A 7,674-nucleotide genomic window follows, 5' to 3' on the forward strand; every position below is an offset into this window, starting at 1 on the left:
TGGAAATATTCCCTAAAGGCTCTGTACTGAGGCAAAATAACCAGAGACAGATGACTCTAATTATTACAGTCATTGGCCCAGAAAGTGAACAAGAACCATATTCCCATACACAGTTACATGGTGACTCCAACCTGCCACCCAGCGCCCAATGCCTCAGAGTTGAAGCTTCGTTCCTTTCCCCTTATGCAATTACTAGTGCAACTCTGAGAGGTAATCATGTTCCATTCTGCCTATTACAGGCAGATCTACCAAAGCAAACTTGGGTTCTTACCAGTCTGACGGGCGCTCCCTGAGCTGGTTCCTGCGACTTACTGGTTCTGTTAGCACACATGGGGTCCTCACCCCATCACGTCAGAAGGGCTAGTCTCCTGAGGATCAAGGGGTCCATTGGCGCCAGGTGTGCTGCCTTTCTGGGCACCCTGAGGTTCGCATCTCTGGTGGCAAAGGAGGTAGAAACACACCATCTCATGTCCCAGACGAGTCCTCAAGCAATGTAGCAGGATTCTCAGAGAGACATGACAGAGGCTTTTCTTTCCAGGAAGCACCTTTATTCTAGTCGGCATTGCTCAGTTGGGTTCATACCCAAAGAACTGAGCCCCAAACACCACGTGGCATGGGTTTTTATATACTTTTTTACTTCTTTGTCTCCCATAGATGGTAACATACAAACATGCAGTCTGATTAACATGGTCTCATATTACAAGGTCGTGAGGGATGTTGTCACATACATGAATAGCAAGGATGTGTTGCAGTCTTCTTTTTTTTCCCCTGAAGGTGGGGACCCTACCACAAAACCTCAGAAAAACCCTGGATTTATAGCCAGAGGACTGGGAATAGGGGACAAGAGAATGAGGGAGAAATTCCAGTTAGAAAGCTGGAGAAAGAAATCCTCTAATTCTACATACAAGTGAATACAAATCTCAGGTTTACTCCCCAAATGCACATGTGAAACACGGCCTTTGAGAATTGAAATGCCATCATAGCTGTTATCTACAGAAAGTGAGATAGAACTTATATTCTTGGGGCACCTGGGTGGTACACTCAGTTAAGTGTCCACCTCTTGATTTCAGCTGAGGTCCTGATGAGCAGGCCTCAGAGTTTATGAGATCCAGTCCTGCATTGGGCTCTGCACTGACAATACAGAGTCTGCTTGGGATCTCTCTCAGCCCCTCCCCTGCTCATGCTCGCCCTTGCTTTCTCTCTCAAAATAAATAAACTTATGTATAAAAAAAGAACTTGTATTCTGAATGTCAAGATTTTGCTTGCTTAAAAAAAATGAGCATTTTCCAGAGGATTTTAACAGGACCCAGAGTTTCACAACATAATGTTCAAAATGTCCAAGATATAATACAAAACTATCCCACACACAAGGAACCAAACAAATGTAACCTATTTTCAAGGAAAAAGACAACAAATGCCAGCCCAAGTTCACCTCAATATTGAAATTCTCAGATAAGGATCTTAAAACAGCTATTATAACCACAATTCATGGGGTAAAAAGTAAAGACTATAAAACAAATGAAAAGGTAGATGTTCTCATAGAGAAACAGAAACTGTTTTTTAAAAGGAAATTTTAGAATAGAAAAACATATAATGCAAAATTCACTCGATTTAACCACAGAACACAGATGATGGAGGATAGAGTCTGTGAATTTGAAGATAAATTAATAGAAATTGTCCCATCTGAAAAAGAGAGGGGAAAAAAAAAGGTAAAAAATAATAATGAACAAAGCCTTCAAGACCTGTGGGAATATATCAGAAGTTGTAACATTTCATTGGATTCCCAAAGGAGAGGAGAGTAGTACAGAATAACTGCGTGAGTAATGAACAAACCCTTCCCCAATTTGTGAAAAGACAGAAATTTAATGACAGAGCTCCCACTGCTCTGTTCAGAGTGAAGTAAACACCAAACATAATAAACCTGAATGCACCAAAGATATATCATAATCAAACGTCTATGAACCAAAAATAAAAAATCTTGAAAGCAGCCAGACATTACACAGAAGGAAAACAGTGGTTCAAAAGGCTGAATTTTTCATTAGAAATCATGGAACTGGAAACAATAGAATGAAGTCCATTCAAAATGCTATCTCCAGCAAAAATGCCCTTCAGGTACGATGACAAAATAAAGACAGTCTAGCATGAATGAAAACCAAAATATACACTGTTATATACTGAATTGGTACCTCTCAAAATTCATGTGTTGAAGTCTTAATATCCAGTGCTTCAGAATATGACTATTTTAGACATACTATCTGTAAAGGAGTGAAGTTAAATTAAGTTAAAATGAGGACAGTAGAGTGGGCCCTAATCCAGTAGAACTGATGTCCTCCTCAGAAGAGGAAATTAAGACACAGACACAAACTCAAAGCAAGCAAAAGATAGAAAATAACAAAGAGTAGACATCAATCACAGTGGGGAAAAAAATTGAGAAAAACTAATGGAACCAAAAGCTGGTTCTTTGAAAGACCAATACATTTTTTAAACTTCTAGCAGACTAGTCAAGAAGAAAAGAAGACAAAAATTACTTATATTGAGAATCAAAGAGGGAATTGCACTACAGACATCACAGACATTAAAACGAGAGGGAAAACTACTACCGACTGTACGCCCATAAATTCAACATTAGCTGAAAGTCCTTGATACGACTTCCCAAAATGGAACTCATCATTTCAACCCTCCCAGCAAAGAAGACTCCAGGCCTGGGTGGTGTCATTACTCAATTCTCCAAGTATATAAGAAAGAAATGATACCAATGATATACAATAGCTTCCAGAAGATCAAAGAAAGGGAAACATTTCTCAACTCATTTTATAATGACTCATCTCAACGCATCCTTACCCTGATTTCAAAACTTAAGGACAACTCTACAAAAAATGTTACAAAATATGATTAGAACATTACAACAAATCCATAATAAGCCTTTAACACATGAACTGTGAAATGTCCTTCCTTCTCCACATCCTATTCCTCTATAATCCTGCAAAAACAAACCCACCTAACCTCCCAAGAAAGCCCTCAGGAACATCTGTGCAACTAGGACCCAGGGAAGATGCCAGGAACTTTGAGGGTCTTACTGCACACCCTCTGATGCAGGGCTTGATGCATGAGTGGAGCTTGGGCTGAATTTTAGACCCCATTCACCATGTGGTAAGCTGAATAATGGTCCCTTCAAACACCCATATCTTAGTTCCTGGAACCTGTGCATGTTACCTTCTGTGACAATTAGGATTCTGCAAATGTGATTAAGGATCTTGAGAAAGGAAATTACCTTGTAGTATCAGGTGAGCCCTAAAGGTAATTACAACTGTGTTGAGAGGCAGGGGGAGATTTGACTGGAGGATAAGTGAAAGCAATGTGGCAACAGAAGACAGACATTTGAGGATGCTATACTCTAGCTTGGAGGGTGGAGGAAGGCCCATGGGTCAAAGAATGTAAAGAAGGGCTCTAAGAGCTGGAAAAGGCAATGAAAAGGAGTGTTCTCTCAGAGCCTTCAGAGGAACCAGCGCTCCCAACATTGGACTTTAGCCCAGCGGGACTGATTTCAGATTTCTGACCTTTAGGGCTGTAAGAGAAGAAGTTTATACTGTTATGAGCCACTAGGTTTGTGGTAATCCATTAAAACAGTAATAGGAAACTGGGAGCTGGGAACCTCTCTGTACACAGCACAATCCAAACGACTGTACAAGATGGCTTATGTGTAAACCACTACTTCCCCTTCTACCCACACACTAGTAAATTCAGACAGAGGCTGTAACTGGTTAGCATTTCTTCTGTCTTTAGATTTTTTTAATAGTTTATTGTCAAATAGATTTCTATATAACACCCAGTGCTCTTCCCCACAAATGCCTTCCTCCTCCCACAGCCTCTGTGCAGGCAGTGGAGCACATGTTTTCATTTGTTCTATGTCTGGTTCCTTTCTCTCTGATCCTCAAATGTATTGCAAGTAGAAATTCTGGACTAAGTTTTTTGGGCGAGGAGGCATGAGGCAAGCAGCTACCTGCTTTTCTTGGGATACCTCAGAAGAAGGGGGTGTGGCTATGACAAGATAGGACCTAAGCATTCCTCAGTCTCCTGGCTGAATGCTATTATAACACCAACCTAGTCACTAATGAATCTCAGCAAACTACACATTACTGTAAAAGCATAGTAGAGAGAATTATATTGAATGTGTGTTTGTTATACTGGACACTTTACATTAGTGGATTTTTAAAACAGTTTTGTTTTGTCTAATCAGAATTTTTACTGAAATAAAAAAGAAATTATCAGAATGCATTGTAGATGGATGGGGTAGGCAGAGCTTTTGTCTCAATTATACGTGTGAGCACAGGTTCTATGTTGCAACATGAAAAATATTTCTTTTACTGAGTCTTGGGAAGGGTTTGAAAAATACTGGAGCATATGATTTCTATTTTTTTAATGTTTTTATTTATTTTTGAGAGAGAGGGAGACACAGAATCTGAAGACAGGCTCCAGGCTCTGAACTAACTGTCAGCACAGAGCCTGATGTGTGGCTCGAACCCACAAACTGCGAGATCATGACTTGAGCCGAAGTCGGATGCTTACCAGCTGAACCACCCAGGTGCTCTTGGAGTAAATGCTTTCTAATAGCTATCTCAACTCTCATCTCACTGTTCTTGTGAAAACTGAAAGAGAAAGACAAAAATCGACATAGATCTCTAAAGCTGAAAGGGCACTTTCAAGAAGCAAAGTCCTTCACTTACTCCCCTTTCATAGCTTTATCTCTTAATGACGCTGAAGGAAAGCTATCCAGAGCAGGGGTTTTTAACCTGTGGTCCAGGTGGACTAGGAAACCTCTGACTGCATGCTAAATGTTGTACATGAAAATGGACATGTTTTTAGGAAAGGGTCCATATTTATCAAGGACACCCGAAAGAGTCTACAATTGTCCAAGACCTTAAAAGCCATCGAAACTGGGAAACTTTTGATATGTTAATCTTGTCTGGCAGTGCTATAATTCTTGGAAATGACAGAATTTGATGATAGTAATTCAAATTGATTTAGGAAAAGAGATTTTTATTGAGTCTGGCTTAATAACAGGGTTGGATTAAGAATCATTAAGATGAGCAGTTAAGGGGTGCCTGGGTGGCTCAGTCGGTTAAGCGTCCAACTTTGGCTCAGGTCATGATCTCACAGTTCATGGGTTTGAGCCCAGCGTCGGGCTCTGTGCTGACAGCTAGCTCAGGGCCTGGAGCCTGCTTCGGATTCTGTGTCTCCCTCTCTCTCTGCTCCTCCCCTGATTACACTGTCTCTCTCTGTCTCACAAAAATAAATAAGTGTTTAAAAAAAATTTTTTTAAAAGATGAGCAGTTAAGATCAATTAAGAAGATATCAAGTTATGAAGATTTAAAAATATATATATTCTTTATTATATGAAATCATCCGGGTTAGGTATTGGCTGTAATAAAGTCTGAGTCTTAAAATGGTTGATAAGGAAACCTATTTGGTTTCATAACTAACTCACAGAACCTCATCTCCACCTGAGCCTTGATAGACAGGAACACAGGGCCGTGATATCTACTGCCATGACCTCTTGTCATTCCTCATCCAGCTATTTCCTATTTATCTCTACAAATTCTTTCCAGGCCACATCTTCTCCAAAAGCTTTCCCTCCCTGTGCCAGGCTAAACTGACTCCAAGGGCTCCACCGTGTTCCTCCATAGCATTTGATGCACAGCACTAGTAGGTTTTTACCTTGTTACCTGGAGATTCTCTAGTCACGTGTCACCTCTGCACTGCACAGTAAGTGCTCTGAAGGAAGACAGGAACTCAGGAGTCTTACTCTCCAGGTCACCAAAAATTATCTGGCTGCTTGGCACACAGAGTCAGTATCACTACCAATGGCAACAAACTACAAGTTTAGTTTTTACAGTAACGAACTGTCTATGAGGTTAAATCTTTTCATCTATACCTACAAAATTGCCTGAAGTCTTTTTTCTTTAACAAGGCTGTATATATTTGAAAAAATATAATAATACAGGGCACCTAGGTGGCTCAGTCGGTTAAGCATCTAACTTCGGCCTAGGTATGAGCTTATGGATCATGGTTCCTGAGTTCAAGCCCCGCACCAGGCTCTCTGCTGTCAGCACAGAGCCAGTTTCATATCCTCTGTCCTCCTCTCTCTGACCCTCCCCTGCTCATGCACACTGTCTCTCTCAAAAATTTTAAATTAATAATATATATTAATACAATATGACTATATTAATTTGTTATATAGTAGAGACAAAGAAGTATCTCAAGGGTGTCACGGTTATGGACTTCAGATGAGTCAGTATGTACTGGGGAAGGGCTATTGTTTTAAATATTAATTGGTGATGATTCGATCTGCACACAGTGATCTTCAGAGAAAATGGGAGTGGGCAATGTAGGAAGCTTTGGGGGAGAGGTTCCAGACAATTCCACTCCCTAGCAAGCATACTTGCTTCCACAGAAAAAGATAACATTAGGAGCACCTGGGTGCCTCATTCAGGTAGGCTTCCAACTCTTGGTTTCAACTCAAATTCATGATCTCAGTTCATGAGTTCGAGCCCTGACTTGGGCTCTACACTGATAGCACAGAGCCTGCTTGAGATTCTATTTCCCTCTTTCTCCGCCCCTCCCCACCTGAAAGCTCTCTCTCTCTCTCTCAAATTAAATTTTAAAAAGAAATTTAAAAAAGAAAAAGATAAAATTAGTAACAAAATTTGCCTAGTATTAATTTAGGTACTTTCCCTTTAACCATTCAGGGCTCAATAATTCTTATTTTGTATCTGTGGCAAAAACAATGAGCTAGATGGCTCCCCACGTATACTTTTCCCCATTTTCTAAGAAAGACTAGGCAGACAAAAAGCAAATAATCTAAGGGACCGTACTCCTAGCTTTTTTGGTTTTTTTCCAGATATCTAGACCTCATTCTGCTTTGTTCACTGGTCGCCTGAGGTGGTAGGACAGGGCAGGGGGAGCAAGGGAAAAGGGTGAAGGTACATGACCAAAGTTTTTGGTTTAAAACACCCATACCTTAACTGGAAATCAGTCCTTTAGCAGAGGACACTCCTCTCCCCCAGCACATGCAGCTCAAGCATGGATGCAAGACACACAATGAGAGAAGGGGCTCACCTGGCAGGCCAGCCAGCCTCCTCCCACAGCACACGCTTAGCCCAACAGTAAACCCTTAAAGGAATGCTGGGCCAGAAGGGGCAATGGTGTGCCCTGAGGTCTCAACAAAGCCCCATGTGTGGCTTCAACTAAAGAGCTCAGAAACCATTGCTCTGACCACCTGTGGCAATTAACCTAATCTACCTGGAGAAGGTTCCCAGTATGCAGTTCTCTGGGGAGGGAGGCAAGATTGACCATTTCGCAGAGTCAGGTACATAGAACATATTTATTATGTATTCGCTATACCTGAAGAAAAGTAAAGTTGTCTTCTTGTATCTATGCTGCTGGGTGAGCAGCAGCCCCGCGGCCAGGATGCGGCTGGGTCCTGGCCCAGCTCCCAGGGCAGCAGGGTCTGTGGGGTGGGGGGAAGGCAGCAGAGGAGCCCCTGCCCGTGTGAATTCAACACGGGGTTAAAGAGCAATCGGCTCCTGAAAGGGCCAAAAAGGCAAAATAACCTTCTCCCTCCAAAGTAAAAATTAGTAGTTTCACCATTGTCCTTCCAACATTTAAAAAACAAAA

Source organism: Suricata suricatta, chromosome 11 (genome assembly GCF_006229205.1).
Source record: "Suricata suricatta isolate VVHF042 chromosome 11, meerkat_22Aug2017_6uvM2_HiC, whole genome shotgun sequence".
NCBI lineage: Eukaryota > Metazoa > Chordata > Mammalia > Carnivora > Herpestidae > Suricata > Suricata suricatta.